Consider the following 18374-nt stretch of genomic DNA (forward strand, 5'->3'; position numbering starts at 1 on the left):
TGTTGAGGTTTGCAATAGGAGACCTGCATTTACAGTTCCAGGCGTTGCCCTTTGGTCTGGCCACTGCGCCAAGGGTATTCACAAAAATAATGTCAGTGATGGCGGCTGTGCTGAGGCTCAGGGGAATCACAGTGATACCTTATTTGGACGACCTGCTGTTCAAAGCAGAGTCAGCGGCCATGCTTCAGAGTCATTTGGCAGAAGCCATCAGTTTTTTGCAGGCTCACGGCTGGATTTTAAACTTACAAAAGTCTCAGTTGGTACCATCACAGAGGCTCCAAGTCTTGGGAGTCATTCTGGATACCCATCTCCATCGGGTATTTCTCCCAGAGGCAAAGGCCAGGGATCTGGTCGCCTTAGTCCAGGAGATTCTCAGCGCTCGGAGCATTTCAGTATGGAGGTGCCTCAAGCTGCTGGTGAAAATGGTGGCATCGTTCGAGACACTGCAATTTGCCAGGTTCCACTCTCGGGTGTTCCAATGGAACATCTTGACGGCTTGGTCAGGAAACACACAGACCATGAAGTCGGAGTTGATAGTGCTGTCTTCGGACACTCGAGACTCCTTGAAATGGTGGACAGAAGTGGATTCCCTTCAGTGGGGTCGGTCATTGCAGACCTGGAACTGGCTGGTAGTTACTACCGACGCCAGCCTCAGGGGCTGGGGGGCAGTAGTCTTAGACCTCAGGCTGCAGGGCTTGTGGACTGCAGAGGAGTCGGCTCTACCGATCAACATCTTGGAGCTGAGGGCTGTCTGGAAAGTGATTTCCTTGGCAGGAGACAGGCTACGGAACCTCCCTTTAAGGATTCAGACCGACAATGCCACAGCTGTGGCGTATCTGAATCACCAGGGGGGCACACGCAGCAAACTGGCCATGTGGGAGGTGTCCAGAATCTTCCTGTGGGCGGAACAGAATGTTCCAGCTGTATCAGCTATATTCATACCAGGAGTGGAGAATATAGAGGCCGACTTTCTGAGCAGGGAAGAGCTCAAGGAAGGGGAATGGAGCTTAAACTCTCAGGTGTTTCAGCAGATCACCTTGAAGTGGGGAACTCCGGATGTGGACCTGATGGCATCCAGGTTCAACCATCAAGTACCCAGGTTCTATGCCAGAACGAGGGATCCACTAGCGGAGGCGGTGGATGCCATGACTATCCCCTGGGAGGGGAATCTCCTTTATGCCTTTCCACCAGTACCTATGCTGGCGAGACTTCTAAAGAAAATACAGGCGCAGGCGGTTCCGGTGATCTTAGTGGCCCCAGATTGGCCAAGGAGGTTCTGGTACTCGAGGCTTTAGAGGTTGTCTGTGGAATCATGGCGTCTACCTCTGAGGCCAGACCTTCTAAGACAAGGCCCATTCAATCACCTGGATTCAGCTCGATTAATTTTGACGGCCTGGCTATTGAGACCGCCATTTTGAGAAGTATAGGTTTTTCTGACGCAGTGGTTCACACTATGATTAAAGCCAGGAAGTCTGTATCCTCTGCAAATTATTATAGAGTCTGGAAAACTTACATTCGGTGGTGTGAGAGACGGAAGTCACACACATCTCGTTTTAAGTTATCAAAAATGATGGAATTTTTACAAGATGGGTTTTCATCGGGCCTAAGCCTTCAGTCATTGAAGGTGCAGATCTCGGCCTTGTCCATCTATTTCCAGAAGAGGATAGCTATTTTACCAGAAATTCAGACTTTTTTACAGGGGGTATCTAGGTTGAAACCTCCATACAAACAACCAGTAGCTCCTTGGGATCTGTCACTGGTTTTGGAATGCCTTCAGAAGGCACCTTTTGAACCTTTGAGGTCGGCAGACCTTAAGTTTCTCACTTGGAAGCTGGTGTTCTTGTTGGCAGTGGCATCAGCTAAGAGGGTGTCAGAGTTAGGAGCTTTGTCATGTAAATCTCCTTTCTTAATTTTTCATGACGATAGGGCAGTTCTTCGGACAGTGCCTCAGTTTTTACCGAAGGTAGTCTCTGCCTTCCATCTAAATCAGGAGATAATTCTACCTGTGTTCCAACCCCCAGAGGGTTCTAGAAAAAGGGACAAATTGAGGAATTTGGATGTTGTGCGTGCTTTACGCATTTATGTGGACAGAGTCAAGAGTGTCAGAAAGACTGACACCTTGTTGGTGTTGTATGACATACACAAAATCGGTTGGCCTGCATCTAAGCAGACTATTGCTAGGTGGTTGCGGTCTGTGATAGCTTTTGCTTACACCAAAGTGGGAAGGCCTGTACCGGCCAGAATAAATGCGCATACCACCAGGTCAGTTGCCACCTCTTGGGCGGTTCGACATGGGGCAACAGCTGAGCAGGTTTGCAGGGCTGCCACTTGGTCATCTGTTCATACATTTGCCAAATTCTATAGATTCCATGAGTTCGCGTCGGAGGACGCATCATTCGGGCGAGCAGTGCTGAGAGCTGCAGACCTGAGCGTACCCACCCAAAGGACCGGCTCTGGAACGTCCCAGTGTTGAGCTGTGTGACCAGGACCATTGAAAGAGAAAAAGGGATTTTTGTAAGAACTTACCGTTCAAATCCCTTTCTCTGATATGGTCCTGGTGACACAGCGATCCCTCCCTTACGCTCAGTAAGTATGCCAGAGTTCATGATGTTCATGTTAAAATGGTTAAAGTTAACAGTTATTGTTAAGAAATGTGCATATAATATGTGCAGGCGTTTGTACTGAGTTAATGTACGGTATTCTGTGTCCCCTCGCGGGGCACGCTTTGCTCGCCACGCTTCGGGCTCGGTGGCTCGCTACGCTCGCCACAGGTTTATATCCAACTCCATGCCCACTTGGATAGTAGGGGTATGAAAAGGACCCCTTTTTCCCATTGAATTCTATGTTAAAATGGACTCAGACCATTTTAACATTGAATCCTATGGAAAAATCGGGTCCATCGCATCGCATCGCATCCGATTTGGTCGCATGCGATGCGCCCGATCCGACCCGATTTCTAAATCGGGCGCCCAGATACTACATAAGTACCGGGTCTCCTGTTCACAAGCAAGTTTCTGCCTAAAGCGCTGGTTATCCTACATATGATGGTTAATCCTACCGACCGCAATCCCTATAGTATACAAGTCAAATCTGGAGGTTAAAAAAAAAAGTTTGACCATGCCACAGATTATTCAGTGCAGCTAATAATTTTGTCACTTGTAACCTGCATTCATTGTGCTCAGATGTATCAAGCTTCACAAAGTGATAAAATGGAGAGGGATACAAAACCAGCCAATCAGCTCCCATCTGTCATGTTACAGGCTGGGTTTGAAAAATGACAGGTAGGAGGTGATTGGCTGATTATTTATCTCTCTCCATTTTATCACTTTTGAAGCTTGATACATCTGGCCCTGAGTGTGGTGCATTCCCCCTCCTTTTGCATATGTCATAGGTGGATACATAGACTTGAATTGCTTTTTGCTGCTCCTCCATCCTCTGAAGCATATAGAGGGTTGAATTCCACCTCATTACCACCTCTTACTTCAGGTGATGGCAGGGCAGGTTCAGGAGTGTTTGCTGGCACTCCAATCTTTGTCCAAATGTCTGTGGGTAAGTGGACAGTGGGTACAACAGCATTTTTCAGGACACTTTTATTATTGTCCCTGTACAGTCTTGGAATCGCTTACCTAAAGGAGTGGAATTGGGGACACTGTACCTTCATCCAAAATGGAAGAGGAGTCAGTCATGCCTATGGTGTAGCCTGCAGGACTACATCTGAACCTCATTGAGGAGGAAATGAATGATGCCAGAGTATCAATTGCGCGCACTTGGATACAACAGAAAAAAGGGATTTAGGTTGTCACTGGACGGCTTACGCTCTTAGCCAAAGTTTCTGAACTTAACAATGACTCATTATGAAGGTAATGTATAAGGGATGATGTTCCTAGGTGGCTAGCATCCTTATCCATACTTATTACGCTTTTACAAAAGGCAAAACAGTTGTCCTGATTTGGATAGAAATAATTACAGACTGAAGAGGTTTTTTGGTCTTCTGCCCAGGCATGACGATTGGTTTTTTTATCCCACGGCCAACAACTGTCTCCACCTGAGCCTTATTTAACCCTTTGAGTGCCAACACTGATGTGAGCGATCCTCAAAATATCCCCTAAAAATTCCAGCATCGTTCAAAGCAACTGTTCTTCAGTGTGAATACAGCCAAGTCAATTAATTGAAGTTTACTTAAATATTGCACCCCTAAAAGAAAAGTCACTGTGAGCTGTACTGGCATTTTTAATGGATATTTTGAGGATCTGTCACAGCAATGTTGGCACTCAGAGGATTAAACAAACCACATCACCATCAGAATTCTCCTCTTTAACTTCCTCCTTGGTGCCAGCTACACCAATGTCCTCACCCCCTGGTGTACTTCTACAGTGACATCCTCAATGTCAATATCAGTAACTGGACTGGCGGTGCTCATCCAAGCACTTGCAGAGGGCATGCAAATGGTGGCAGGAGCCTCCTCTTCCCATCCAGTGTTGGGAAGGTCAGGCCTATACATCGCAACCGCCGACACACTTGTACTCTCCTTGGGGATTTGTGATATCTCTGTAGAACACACAGTTGTTTCCTGTGCTTTTGCCAGGAGTGGGAGGAGGGCTTCCATCTGCATGAGAAACTGAACCACTAGTCATTAACATAGGCCAAGGCCTTAGCCTTTCCTTGCCACTTTGTGTTGTGAATGGCATATTGCCAATTTTATGTTTCTCATTAGATAAGTTACATTTTTGGGGGGTTATTAATTGTAGCTTCTTGCACTTTACATGCCCTCTATAACATTAGGCATTGGCCTTAGCAGACAACATTGATGGAATTGCATCGTCAGTGTCATTACTAGTGGCAGCAGCTTCAGCACTAGGAAGTGGTTCTTGATCTTTCACTATTTTCCCCTCCAAACCTTTATCCTCCATTTCACACTCAGACAGTGGCAGCACAAAATTATTTGGCAGACAGTGGTAGCACCTAATTATAGGGCAGATGGAGCAGCATCCAGTGGCAGACAGTGGCAGCACTTAATTTTAGGGCAGACAGTGACAGCACCCAATTATAGGGCAGACAGTGACAGCACCCAATTATAGGGCAGATGGTGGCAGCACCCAGTTATAAGGCAGATAGTGGCAGCACCCAGTTATAGGGAAGACCGTGGCAGCAATCAATTTATAGGACAGACAGGCAGCACAAAAATTATTTGGCAGACAGTTGCATCACCCAGTTATAGGGCAGACAGGGACATCACCTAATTATAGGACAGACAGTGGCAGCACCTAATTATAGGGCAGACATTGGCAACACCCAGTTATAGAGCAGACAGTGGCACCACACAATTATAAGGCAGACAGTGACAGCACAAAATTATTTGTCAGACAGTGGCAGCACCAAATTATAGGGCAGATAGTGGCAGCACTTAATTATAGGGCAGACAGTGAAAGAACCCATTTATAGGGCAGACAGTGACAGCACAAAACTATATTTTGCAGACAGGCAGCACAAAATTGTACTGCAGACAGTGGCAGAAACTAATTATAGGGAAGACAGTGGCAGCACCCTGTTATAAGGCAGACAGTGGCAGCACCCAGTTATAGGGCAGACAGTGGCACAAACCAATTATAGGGCAGACAGTGGCAGCACAAAATTATTTGGCAGACAGTTGCGGCACCCAATTATAGGGAAGATAGAGGCAGCACCCAGTTATAGGGCAGACAGTGGCAACACCCGTTATGGTGTATAATCTCAGCTGCCCGTGCTCCGACAGGGGGGGGGGGGGAGCAAGCGCAAAAAGCCCCTTGCGGGCTTGGTGGCTTGCCTCAGGTTCTATTCGTGGACCCCCACAGGGGTGAATAGCCCCTGGTCAGAGTACTGACCATCAGAATCCCAACTGTCGGGCAGTCATCCGGCACCTGTTATAGGGTAGACCGTGGCAGCAATCAATTATAGGGCAGACAGGCAGCCCATAAATTATTTGGCGGGCAGTAACAGCACCCAGTTATAGGGCAGACAGGGACATCACCTAATTATAGGGAAGACAGTGGCAGCACCTAATTATAGGGCAGACATTGGCAACACCCAGTTATAGAGCAGACAGTGGCAGCACCAAATTATTTGTCAGACAGTGGCAGCACCAAATTATAGGGCAGATAGTGGCAGCACTTAATTATAAGGCAGACAGTGAAAGCACCCATTTATAGGGCAGGCAATGACAGCACAAAACTATATTTTGCAGACAGGCAGCACAAAATTGTACTGCAGACAGTGGCAGAAACTAACTATAGGGCAGACAGTGGCAGCACCCAGTTAAAGGGCAGACAGTGGCACAAACCAATTATAGGGCAGACAGTGGCAGCACAAAATTATTTGGCAGACAGTTGCGGCACCCAATTATAGAGAAGATAGTGGCAGCACCCAGTTATAGGGCAGACAGTGGCAACACCCGTTATGGTGTATAATCTCAACTGCCCGTGCTCCGACAGGGGGGGGGCAAGCGCAAAAAGCCCCTTGCGGGCTTGGTGGCTTGCCTCAGGTTCTATTTGTGGACCCCAACAGGGGTGAATAGCCCCTGGTCAGAGTACTGACCATCAGAATCCCAACTGTCGGGCAGTCATCCGGCACCTGTTATAGGGTAGACCATGGCAGCAATCAATTGTAGGGCAGACAGGCAGCACATAAATTATTTGGCGGGCAGTAACAGCACCCAGTTATAGGGCAGACAGGGACATCACCTAATTATAGGGCAGACAGTGGCAGCACCTAATTATAGGGCAGACATTGGCAACACCCAGTTATAGAGCAGACAGTGGCAGCACCAAATTATTTGTCAGACAGTGGCAGCACCAAATTATAGGGCAGATAGTGGCAGCACTTAATTATAAGGCAGACAGTAAAAGCACCCATTTATAGGGCAGACAATGACAGCACAAAACTATATTTTGCAGACAGGCAGCACAAAATTGTACTGCAGACAGTGGCAGAAACTAACTATAGGGCAGACAGTGGCAGCACCCAGTTAAAGGGCAGACAGTGGCACAAACCAATTATAGGGCAGACAGTGGCAGCACAAAATTATTTGGCAGACAGTTGCGGCACCCAATTATAGGGAAGATAGTGGCAGCACCCAGCTATAGGGCAGACAGTTGCAACACCCGTTATGGTGTATAATCTCAACTGCCCGTGCTCCGACAGGGGGGGGGGGGGGCAAGCGCAAAAAGCCCCTTGCAGGCTTGGTGGCTTGCCTCAGGTTCTATCCGTGGACCCCCACAGGGGTGAATAGCCCCTGGTCAGAGTACTGACCATCAGAATCCCAACTGTCGGGCAGTCATTCGGCACCTGTTATAGGGTAGACCGTGGCAGCAATCAATTATAGGGCAGACAGGCAGCACATAAATTATTTGGCGGGCAGTAACAGCACCCAATTATAGGGAAGACAGTGGCAGCACCCAATTATAGGCAAGACAGTGGCAGCACCCAATTATAGGGCAGACAGTGGCAGCACAAAAATGATTTGGCAGACAGTAACAGAACTCAATTATAGGGCAGACAGACAGCACAAAAATGATTTGGCGGGCAGTAACAGCACCCAATTATAGTGCAGACAGTGGCAGCGAAAATAGATAAATAGCGTTTGCACTGGTTTACAGAAAGTGATGTAGAATAGTTGATTAACCAATGTACAGGCGTATGTATAAGGTAATGCTGCCATTGATTGGTGGTGCTCCCAAAATATTTTGTAGAAAGTACAAGGGACAAGGAGACCTTTCTTGCTGAAGAGAAGCAAAGAATGGTCTGCAGACAGAAATATGTCTTTATGGGGCGCTCTTAAATAGACATAGGGCGGTATTCAATGAGAATACCTGCGAGGTGCAGCGAATCCTTTTTAGGATTCGCTGCACATTCGCCACGTTCCGGAGCCGGCAGGCTCCGGTATTCAACGATTACCGCAGGGAGCCTGAGGACGGTGGCAGGCAGAGGGATGGAAGTCTCTCTGCCTGCCCCAGAACTTTGTGGGGGGTAGGTGGGCTCCCCGGGTGCCAGGCAGCACAGGCTGCCCCCCGTGGGTGCCAGCAGGGGACCGTATATTCACTATACCCGATCGTAACGATCGGGTGCAGTGAATATATGAATATGTAATGAGCGGCTCGGCTCCGGCACCCCCTGCTGGCTGCTGTGTAAAAAAAAAATATATATATATTTTTTTTTAAATTAAATATATATTCATGTGCTTACAGCACATGAATAAAAATAGCATGCCCCTCCTCAGAATAAAATTCCTGATTTTTTTACACCAAATGTAAAAAAACAAAACACTTTATTTTAAAAGTTCACATTCCACTTCACCATAAAAAGATAGCGATTGCTACTCGGTGAATCATGGTGAAAAAAACCTTGAAATGTATTCGCCATGTGGTCATTGAATAGGGTGATTCACCGTTTTAGTCAGAAATTCGCCAAACAGCACAAATTCGCCATAAAAACATGTCGAATCAGGCTCATTGAATACCGCCTATAGTGGTAATGTATAAAACTTACCTTTTAATATTAACCTTAGGACAGGGACACAACAGACAACACATAACACACTCCTATCACAGATGGGCACTGATGCAAACTTCAAATAAACAGGAAAAATTATTATACCTCCATTACCATCTAGGTCAGTGACGGCTAACCTTGACACTCCAGCTGTTGTTGAACTACACATCCCAGCATGCCCTACATCATTTTTAGCATGGCCAAATAGCAAAACTGTAGCCGAGCATGCTGGGATGTGTAGTTCAACAACAGCTGGAGTGTCAAGGTTAGCCATCACTGGTCTTGTTGTACGTTTTAAAGTTGAGTCAATCGTCTCAGATTAGATTAGCATTTATGGTAGCTGTAATCATGGGAAAAATATTTTTTTCAATAAGAAACATGCTACCTTGGTGAATGGCTACATTACACTGGTGGACATGATTGACAGTTATAGATAGTATTGATTAATAATTGCCAGGGTTTAAAGTGTATCCTGGGTGGTTGTTAGTCATTTCTACTCTCACTGGTTTTGTAAGCACTGAAACCAGGGATGAGGGTATGACTGAGTCAATTTACCAGGAAAGGAAAGGCCGAGTATGCACTTCTGCTTTTTGAGTCAAAGAGCAGAGACTGTCTGTTACTTGTGCATTGCAGACAGAAGAGCAAACGTCTTCAAATGAGAGACTGCGAAGGTCGACATGAGTTTTATCCCAAATCATACCCTACCCTTCATTATCGCAGGGGTCAGGGAACTTTTTTACCTTTTTACCCCAAAATATATTTAGATATGTCAACGTTACCCCCTTGATTGAAGGAAATCATATAATTGTAATACACACTGTACCCCCAGAAATGAATGTTATATTTTGCTAGCACACAGCACACAAAAGAGCATTGAATACCGCCCAGTATCAGTGCACCATGTCCCCTTGCATGGCTCGCTGCGCTTGGCACACTATTATATTCTCCCTCCACACAGCCGGCATGCATGTGACTCTATATACATGCACATACAAATTTTGTACCACACACAGCCATACATGGTAATCATCATCATCAATTATGGCCAGGCTGTGTACGGTACAAAATTTGTATGTGCATGTATATAGAGTCATATGCATGCCGGCTGTGTGGAGGGAGAATATAATAGTGTGCCAAGCGCAGCGAGCCATGCAAGGGGACATGGTGCACTGATACTGGGCGGTATTCAATGCTCTTTTGTGTGCTGTGACATTGAGCAGGGACGATTGCTCCCCGTCACAGCTAGTGGGATAGTATTCAACTGACCCTCCTGCACACGCTGTTTCCACCTCACTGGGTTTTTACAGCGGGGTGGAAACAGCATGTGCGGCCGCCAAAACAGCGAGGCTCGCGGCTAAATGCAACGGTCTCCCTGCGCTAGCCCTCCTTCTCTCTCATATCCACACCCTAGGAACCCTTATGTGGCTCAAAAATCCTAAAAGCTCTCATAAGAGCAACCACAAACATCTCCCTGGCATTTGAAATGGGACCACATCTGTCTTCATGCTTAAGAGAAGAAATATGCCTTAGGAAAAATAAGGAATTCTATAGAAATCACTGCATTTTTTTCATACACCTCCAGAGTAGATACGTTCTTTTTCTAAAATAGTTAATTTTTGGAAAAATCGGTGAGATTTGCTCTGGGACCATAGATCAGAACGATTATTTGTAGGGGAAAGAGAAGAATATGTGCTGTGGATGCACACCAAGAGATCTTTGGTGTGCATCCACAGCGCAAATTCTGCCACGACCAGAACAGAAAGAAGAGTGGTGGTGCAAATGTCGACTAGGTCCATTACGGATTGTGCTGCAATGTATTTGGTAACACAGCGATTTTGAAACCAGTGGCACTGGCATCATCATTGGCCAGCCAGATGGAGGGAAGCCAGGAGGCACCTGACACACAATCGTCCATGTCGAACTCACAATTCAGCTCAGCACCACAGCTCCTGATATCAGACAATGGCGATGACAACTACAGTGGACTCGATTTATCTGTGCTGTCTGACACCACACAGCAGACGACCCAAAAGCAAACACCACAACTGCGGTCAAATAGTAAGTAACAAATTCTTCAAATAAAAATCCAAACAGTGATGTCACTCCCATTTTCTAAGAGAAGAAAGCCAAGGGTCTGCATGTCACCATACTTACTCAGCCAACCTTCTGCAAGGACCCATAGTCACAGTGCTGGGATTGCAGCTACATACAGGGTGTGACTTTTCTACTGAGATGTCTCCTGCATTCCCCTTATAGAGATCGGATGGAAATCAATGCTGCTTGGATGTGGAATTGAACTTCCAGAATACATACAGATAACTGGCGGACAGGATGATGGTGGTTAGAACATCAACAGCGGCATCCCAATGGAAAGAATCCCGACAGGGGTCTGATAAGTATACTTACCTTCTCCCTGTCTCCCCCTAACCATCCCTTCCTGCAGCCTAACCCTCACCATTAGTGCCTAGCCCTAATCTCCCTACACCACCAATCTAAGCCTTACACTTACCCCTCTTCTTAACGCCTAACCCTAACTCTTCCTCCCTGTAGGGTAAACCTAACCTCCCCCCATGCAGCGTAACCTTAATCCACCCCTGTATACTTCCTATAAAGATTTCCGGCATTTGGGATACCACACTGGCATCTCCAGCGATGTTGGTATTCAGGTGCTGGTCCTCTGGATTCCAGTGTCAGTATTTTGACAGCCGGCATCCCGACCGCCATGATGCTAACGACATCCTGAACTTCCATCCGTCTCTGAATAAGGCCCACAAAGAATTCTACTTATATAACATATGGCAGAGGTATGCCTAGTTGTTCTATACACATTTGCAGCCTACATTATATACAAGAATGAGAAACAACGACAATAACGGTAGACCTAAACATTGACAAATGGAATATTCGCACATATATATACTTTAAACATCTCATATAGTAGGTAAAAATATATATATAGTTATCAAAGGTCATATAAACAAGTATATGTAAATTCTGAACAGTTCTAACTTGCAAAAAATAGGTTGAAGTCATATGAATGGATCTATTGTTGGGTACACACCAGAATGATTTGGGCTCATTACCCACAATTTCGACACGTCTAATGACCAATTGTATGTAGAAAGAGCATAATTGTACATGTTTTCAATGCGATTCTGATTCGATGCACTAAAGATTTTTCATCTACATTGGATTGGGTACCGATCATGTGCAGATCGTGTACTCCATTCCAATCATGCGCCCATCATACAGTTTCTGGAAATCGTTCCACGATCATTGACGATCATGGTCCTTCCGGAGTGGCTGTATAAGAGAGTTGAAATAATAATTGTATACACTGGACTGTTGTTGTTTCTCTAGAACAGACGAGATGAGAAAATCCTTTCCCATAATTCAGTATTATCACTGCAGCATCCTAGGAATAATATGGAATGCACAGAATGCAGCTCTATCCTGTGTACATGTGAAAGTACGGCTATTGCTAATTGCATCCCTGCTGTAGGGAGATTAACAAACAATTATTTCCCATTAAGCTTTGTGTAGCTCTAAATGCTGTCTGGTATTTGATAAATGCTAGAAATAAAAAAGAACTTCCTGTACTTATAGTGGGGAAATCGTATAATAAGTTACCATTAGCTTGCATTGATAGTAGTTCTTTTCTGGGTGCTGATATAATGATATAATGACCCACTGTGCTTCTGCTGTCTCTACTAAGGCATTATTGCCTACTTTTGAAAACTAGTTTCAGGGAGATTATAGTTGGTAGTAGAATTTTGCATAGCGCCCCATTGAGGGGCATGTCATGCTCCACCCAAATGGTGTGTCTAGTTCCATATATGGAGAGATTGTGAAAACAGATTGTGAACGTGGCAGCTAGAAGCGTGGGTGTGTACAGCTACATCTGAGTGTAATTTTTTCAAAATGACTTATATCCAAATGTAGATGATCCTCAAAGCAGTCAGTAAGAGCTACTATACTTGCTAAAGTGCTGGGAAATGGCGCTGATGATTCAATTTAAATGTATCTATCTCTCATTCCTTTTTTCCCAAAAATGTAAGTGTAATGTGGGCTGAGTGAAATGAGGGAGATTGCTAGACAAATGAGGGAGAGAGGGAGATTGCTGCTATTTCAGGGAGTCTCCTGCAGAATGCAGGAGGGTAGGCAACTATGTACTAAGGTCACATAGAAAATAACAATTCATTCCCCCCAAAATACTTCATAGCAATGCGTACAATGAGTACAAGCCCATTCTAGATAGATGGGGTAATTTTACTAAAGCTTCTAAAAATGAAAAATCCTGTCAGTCATTTCTCAATTGCATCTGGGAAAATGATAGCCAGAATTTGATTGGTTGGTATAAGCAACATCACCTCTTGTCATTTTTAGGAGCTACACCATAGAGTCAGAGTTACCATAGTTTTAATAGTGCCCCCCCCCCCCTCTCCCAGCTGACTAAAAATATCTAACATACTTGAGCAACTCGGTTGGGAAACCTGTTAGATGCTTACTTGTTATGAACAAAGCATTTACATTTTGGTGGTGGCAATGGGCCTGATTCAGATGTGGTCACTAATGCCTATGTAGCTGTTATTTTTAAAGCTACGGAACTCTGAGGCAACGCAAGTGTAGAATCTGACCAGAAAACAACCGAAATGCCCACTGTAGCCATTCAAACATCTTAGCAACAGCTCAGTCAATCACAACTGCCACACAGAAGCATAATGTGGTAGAGAATCTTGAAAGATCTATTTTATTTTGAGTGTGGACAATGCAAAAACAGAAATAGTAGCTTAGATGCATCCACTTGGGACTCACACCATGAGCCAAATGTACTAGGGTGTGAGAATCAGAAAGTGCAAGATTTTGGGAGAGTTTTCCCACTTTTTTTAAAGCGGCAATCCTTTACACTGAAAAAAAAAAAAAAAAACAGGTTGATTTTGCCATGTACTTGATTGCCTCTTTAAAAAAATGTGAAAACTCTTCCAAAATCTCACACTTTCTGATTCTTACACCCTATTACATTTGGCCCCATGAGTTAAACTTTCTCCAAGCTCTGTAATTAGTTATTAAAGACTATCTATATTGCAGAAGAGTATTAATTACTGAATCTAACATTCCTTTGTCTTTGGGTACATCTCATTCAATGTCCATGTCATTAATACCCCTTTTACACCGCCGCAAAAACCCGGGTCATCGGCGGTGTAAATGGGTCACACTGTGTCCCGTTACACGGGACTTCTACCCAGGTCCTACATGAATGGGGGAAGTCCAACCTGCAGACCGCAGCGTCCGCAGGTTGGGCGGGGGGGCACACACAGCCTCCGCTGCTGTCTACTCTACTCTGCAGACAGCAGCGGAGGCAGCTGAGGAGGTGAATGTGCGGCATACATTCACCTCCCGGACGGGGGCTGGGGGGGGGGGGTGCACGGGGGCAGCCCAGCAGATTACTTTAGTGCTGGCCTTGCCCCCAGCGCAGCAGTACAGGTCCAGGCGGAAGCGATCAGCACTTGGAGATGACGTCAACTGCAAGCGGCAGCTGGGGGATGCGCCGGTGTAAAAGGGAGCAAACGCCATGACGCACCTAGCTTGAAGCGGGGATCAAAAACCCGGGTGCGACCCAGCGTTTTTGGTGTAAAAGGGGTATAAATGTAGGTGTAATATATATGTGTGAAGGATTGGACAATTAATTTGGGCAAAATCTATGGTTTCTATTAAAGTCAGGTTAGCAGCACTCTGTCCACATGTGGAAAGCTGAAAATTTAATTTAGATACCATTCTTCTGGAATAACTTGCCTAGCCTAAAAAATGATCACTATATGCGCAGGAGCTAGCATCATTAACGATATTGTGGGTACACACTGAGTGATTTGCACTTTAAATAATTATCAATATCGTCCATATCGTTAACAATATAATGCCCAGTGTATACCCAGCTTTGGTCCAGGGTAGTAATGATGGCTGCAAACAGGAAAACAGTTGATATTGCAGCCATGAGGGTGAACTGAACCTGGCCATTGGGGATATCCACCCTTGTTGCCACAGGGACTAATACCCCTTTCACACCGGCCTAATTTCCCGGGTCCGCACTGGTTTGTAAGGTTCCCGGACCAAAATCCAGGGAAAAATTTGCCGGAATTTCAACCCTGCTATGGAGCAGGGTTGTTCCCGGGTTCAACCTGGGGTCCTGGCCAGTGTAAAAGGGGTAGGGGGTACTAAACCGGGTTGCCGGTCCACGGTGCGGGTGGTCAGGCCGGGGAACCACACAGGCGGCAGACGCAGATGACACATTCTTGCCTACTTTTGAAAACTAGTTTCAAGGAGATTATAGTTGGTAGAATTTTGCAAAGCGTCCCATTGAGGGGGCATGTCATGCTCCTCTCAAAGGGTGTGTCTAGTTCCATATATGGAGAGATTGTGAAAAGAGATTTTGAACATGGCACCTAGAAACGTGGGTGTGTACTGCTACATCTGAGAGGAATCTTTTAAAATGACTTATATTAGGGTTGCCGACTTTTTAATGCTCCTCTCCGGGAGAAGCCCGGAGAGGAGGCTTTCCTTACCCGATCGGGGGGTGGGGCTTGACGGTGACGTAATTAAGCCCCGCCCCCACTACGGGAAATAGTAGAAATGACTGATATCCATGGAGGGGGCGGGGCTAAAATGACGCGATTGTGTCATTTTAGCTCCGCCCCCTCCTCTGAGACCCGCGGATTGCGGCATTTACATGCTGCGATTCGGTGGTTTCAGGGGGGTCCTCCAGATTACGGGAGGGTTGCCCACCCTTCCGGGGGGCCGGGAGGGGGACCCAATTTTCGGGAGACTCCCGGGAATTTCGGGAGGGTCGGCAACCCTGACTTATATCCAAATGTAGATGAGCCTCAGAGCAGTTAGTAAGAGCTACTATACTTGCTAAAGTGCTGAGAAATGGTGCTGATGATTCAATGTAAATGTATCTATCTCTCATTCTTTTTTTTCCCCTCAAAAATGTAACAGTGTAATGTGGGCTAGGTGAAATGAGGGAGATTGCTAGACTAATGAGGGAGAGAGGGAGATTGCTCTTATTTTAGGGAGTCTCCTGCAGAATGCAGGAGGGTAGGCAACTATGAGATGACAGGACATGTGGCGGATGAAGATGACGCAGCTCTCCGGCACCCTCACATCAGCCGAAGAGCTGCGTCATCTGCGCCCCCCGTCTGACCTGTCATCTGCGCCCGCCACCTGTGTGGATCCCAGCCTGCACCGAGTGTACTTCCTCCCACCTCCTCCCCACACAAGAAAATGTAGGGAATTTTGTGCCCTACTCAGAATCAGCCTATGTGTATCTACACTTAGAAATAAGTGACACAAAGTCATTGAGCACTGAACCATACCATTTACTTATTCATTATTGCTAAGCTTCTAACTTCACTAAAGTAAATGGCAGCTATATCTCCTATATATTTGGCTACATCTGTCACTCAAAGTGGGTGTCTGTGTCTATAACGCTCTGTTCCTGGACTTTCCTCTTAATGTGTGATTGCCTTCATCTGTGCTGAACACCTTTCTGAGAAATTAACCTGTTTAAAACAGGTGATGGCAATCATACATTAAGGGGAAGTCTAGAAACAGAGCATTGTGTCCCTCCTGGAGAGGGTCATGTTGGGAGGTATGTGACAGAGAACCAGCCCAGTGAGCCCACAGACAGTGCCAGACACCCACTGCCTTCCCATGTTGCCCAGCACTGCTACTCCACAGCCACCAGGTGAGCGCCCCCCTCCCGCGATTTGCGGCAAAACCTCCCCTCCCGCGCGCCCCCCCCTCCCGCGATTCGCGGCAAAAACACCCGCTCCCCCGTGACCCCCCCTACCGCGATTCGCAGCAAAAACACCCCCGCGACCCCCCCTCCCGCGATTCGCTGCAAAAAGAACCCCCCCATGACCCCTCCCGCAATTCGCGGCATAACCACCACCCCGCGACCCCACCCCCTCCCGCGAATCGCGGCAAACCCTCCCCCGTGACCCCCCCCCCCGATTCGTGGAAAAAACACCCCCCCCGCGACCTCCCTCCCGCGATTCGCGGCAAAAAGAACCCCCCCGCGACCCCCCCTTGCACGATTGGCGGCACCCCCCCTGCGACCCCCCTCCCGCGATTCGCGGCACAACCCCCCCCCCCGCAATTCGCAGCAGCCCCAGGATTAAATGGCACATGCAAAACACTGACATGGCTATGGTCGACAATGAAAAAGGTTGACATGAGTTTTTGAAGATTTATTTTTAATTTTTTTAATTTTTTCATATTCATTGTCATGTGTCGACATGGACACCAATGAAGTGGCACACTTATGTCAACATTTACATGTGTTGACCTTTCTGTGTTGATTTTTTCTTGTGGCGATTCGTGTCACACCCCCCCCCCGCGATTCGCGGCACCCCCCGTGACCCCCCACAATTCGCGGCAACCCCCCACCGGAACCCCTGTGAACCCCGCCCTCCCGCGATTCGCGGCACCCAACCCCGCGACCCCCCCTCCCGCAATTCGCGGCACCCCCCGTGATTCGCGGCAGCTCCAGAATTAAATTGCACATGGAAAACACTGACATGGCTATGGTCGACAATGAAAAAGGTTGACATGAGTTTTTGAAGTTTTTTTGTCATTTTTTGAATATTTTCATATTCATTCTCATGTGTCGACATGGACACCAATGAAGTGCCACACTTATGTCAACATTTACATGTGTTGACCTTTCTGTGTTGATTTTTTCTTGTGGCGATTTGCGTCACACCCCCCCACCCCCCCCCACAACCCCCACTCCCGCGATTCACGGCACACACACACACCTCCCCCGCGATTCTCGGCACCCCACCCAGTGACCCCCCTTCCCGTGATTCACGGCACACCCCCGCGACCCCCCCTCCCATGATTCGCCGCAACCCCCGCCCCGTAACCCCCCCTCCCGCGATTCGCGGCACCCACCCCCGCGACCCCCCCTCCCGCAATTCTCGGCACCCCCCACGATTCGCGGCAGCTCCAGAATTAAATTGCACATGGAAAACACTGACATGGCTATGGTCGACAATGAAAAAGGTTGACATGAGTTTTTGAAGTGTTTTTTTTTTTCATTTTTTGAATGTTTTCATATTCATTCTCATGTGTCGACATGGACACCAATGAAGTGCCACACTTATGTCAACATTTACATGTGTTGACCTTTCTGTGTTGATTTTTTCTTGTGGCGATTCGCGTCACACCCCCCCCACCCCCCCCGCAACCCCCACTCCCGCGATTCACGGCACACACACACCCCCCCGCGATTCTCGGCACCCCACCCCGTGACCCCCCCTCCCGTGATTCACGGCACACCCCCTGCGACCCCCCCTACCATGATTCGCGGCAGCTCCAGAATTAAATTGCACATGGAAAACACTGACATGGCTATGGTCGACAATGAAAAAGGTTGACATGAGTTTTTGAAGTTTTTTTGTCATTTTTTGAATATTTTCATATTCATTCTCATGTGTCGACATGGACACCAATGAAGTGCCACACTTATGTCAACATTTACATGTGTTGACCTTTCTGTGTTGATTTTTTCTTGTGGCGATTTGCGTCACACCCCCCCACCCCCCCCCCCCACAACCCCCACTCCCGCGATTCACGGCACACACACACACCTCCCCCGCGATTCTCGGCACCCCACCCAGTGACCCCCCTTCCCGTGATTCACGGCACACCCCCGCGACCCCCCCTCCCATGATTCGCCGCAACCCCCGCCCCGTAACCCCCCCTCCCGCGATTCGCGGCACCCACCCCCGCGACCCCCCCTCCCGCAATTCTCGGCACCCCCCCGCGATTCGCGGCAGCTCCAGAATTAA

This window comes from Crinia signifera, chromosome 3 (genome assembly GCF_055691185.1).
Source record: "Crinia signifera chromosome 3, ASM5569118v1, whole genome shotgun sequence".
NCBI lineage: Eukaryota > Metazoa > Chordata > Amphibia > Anura > Myobatrachidae > Crinia > Crinia signifera.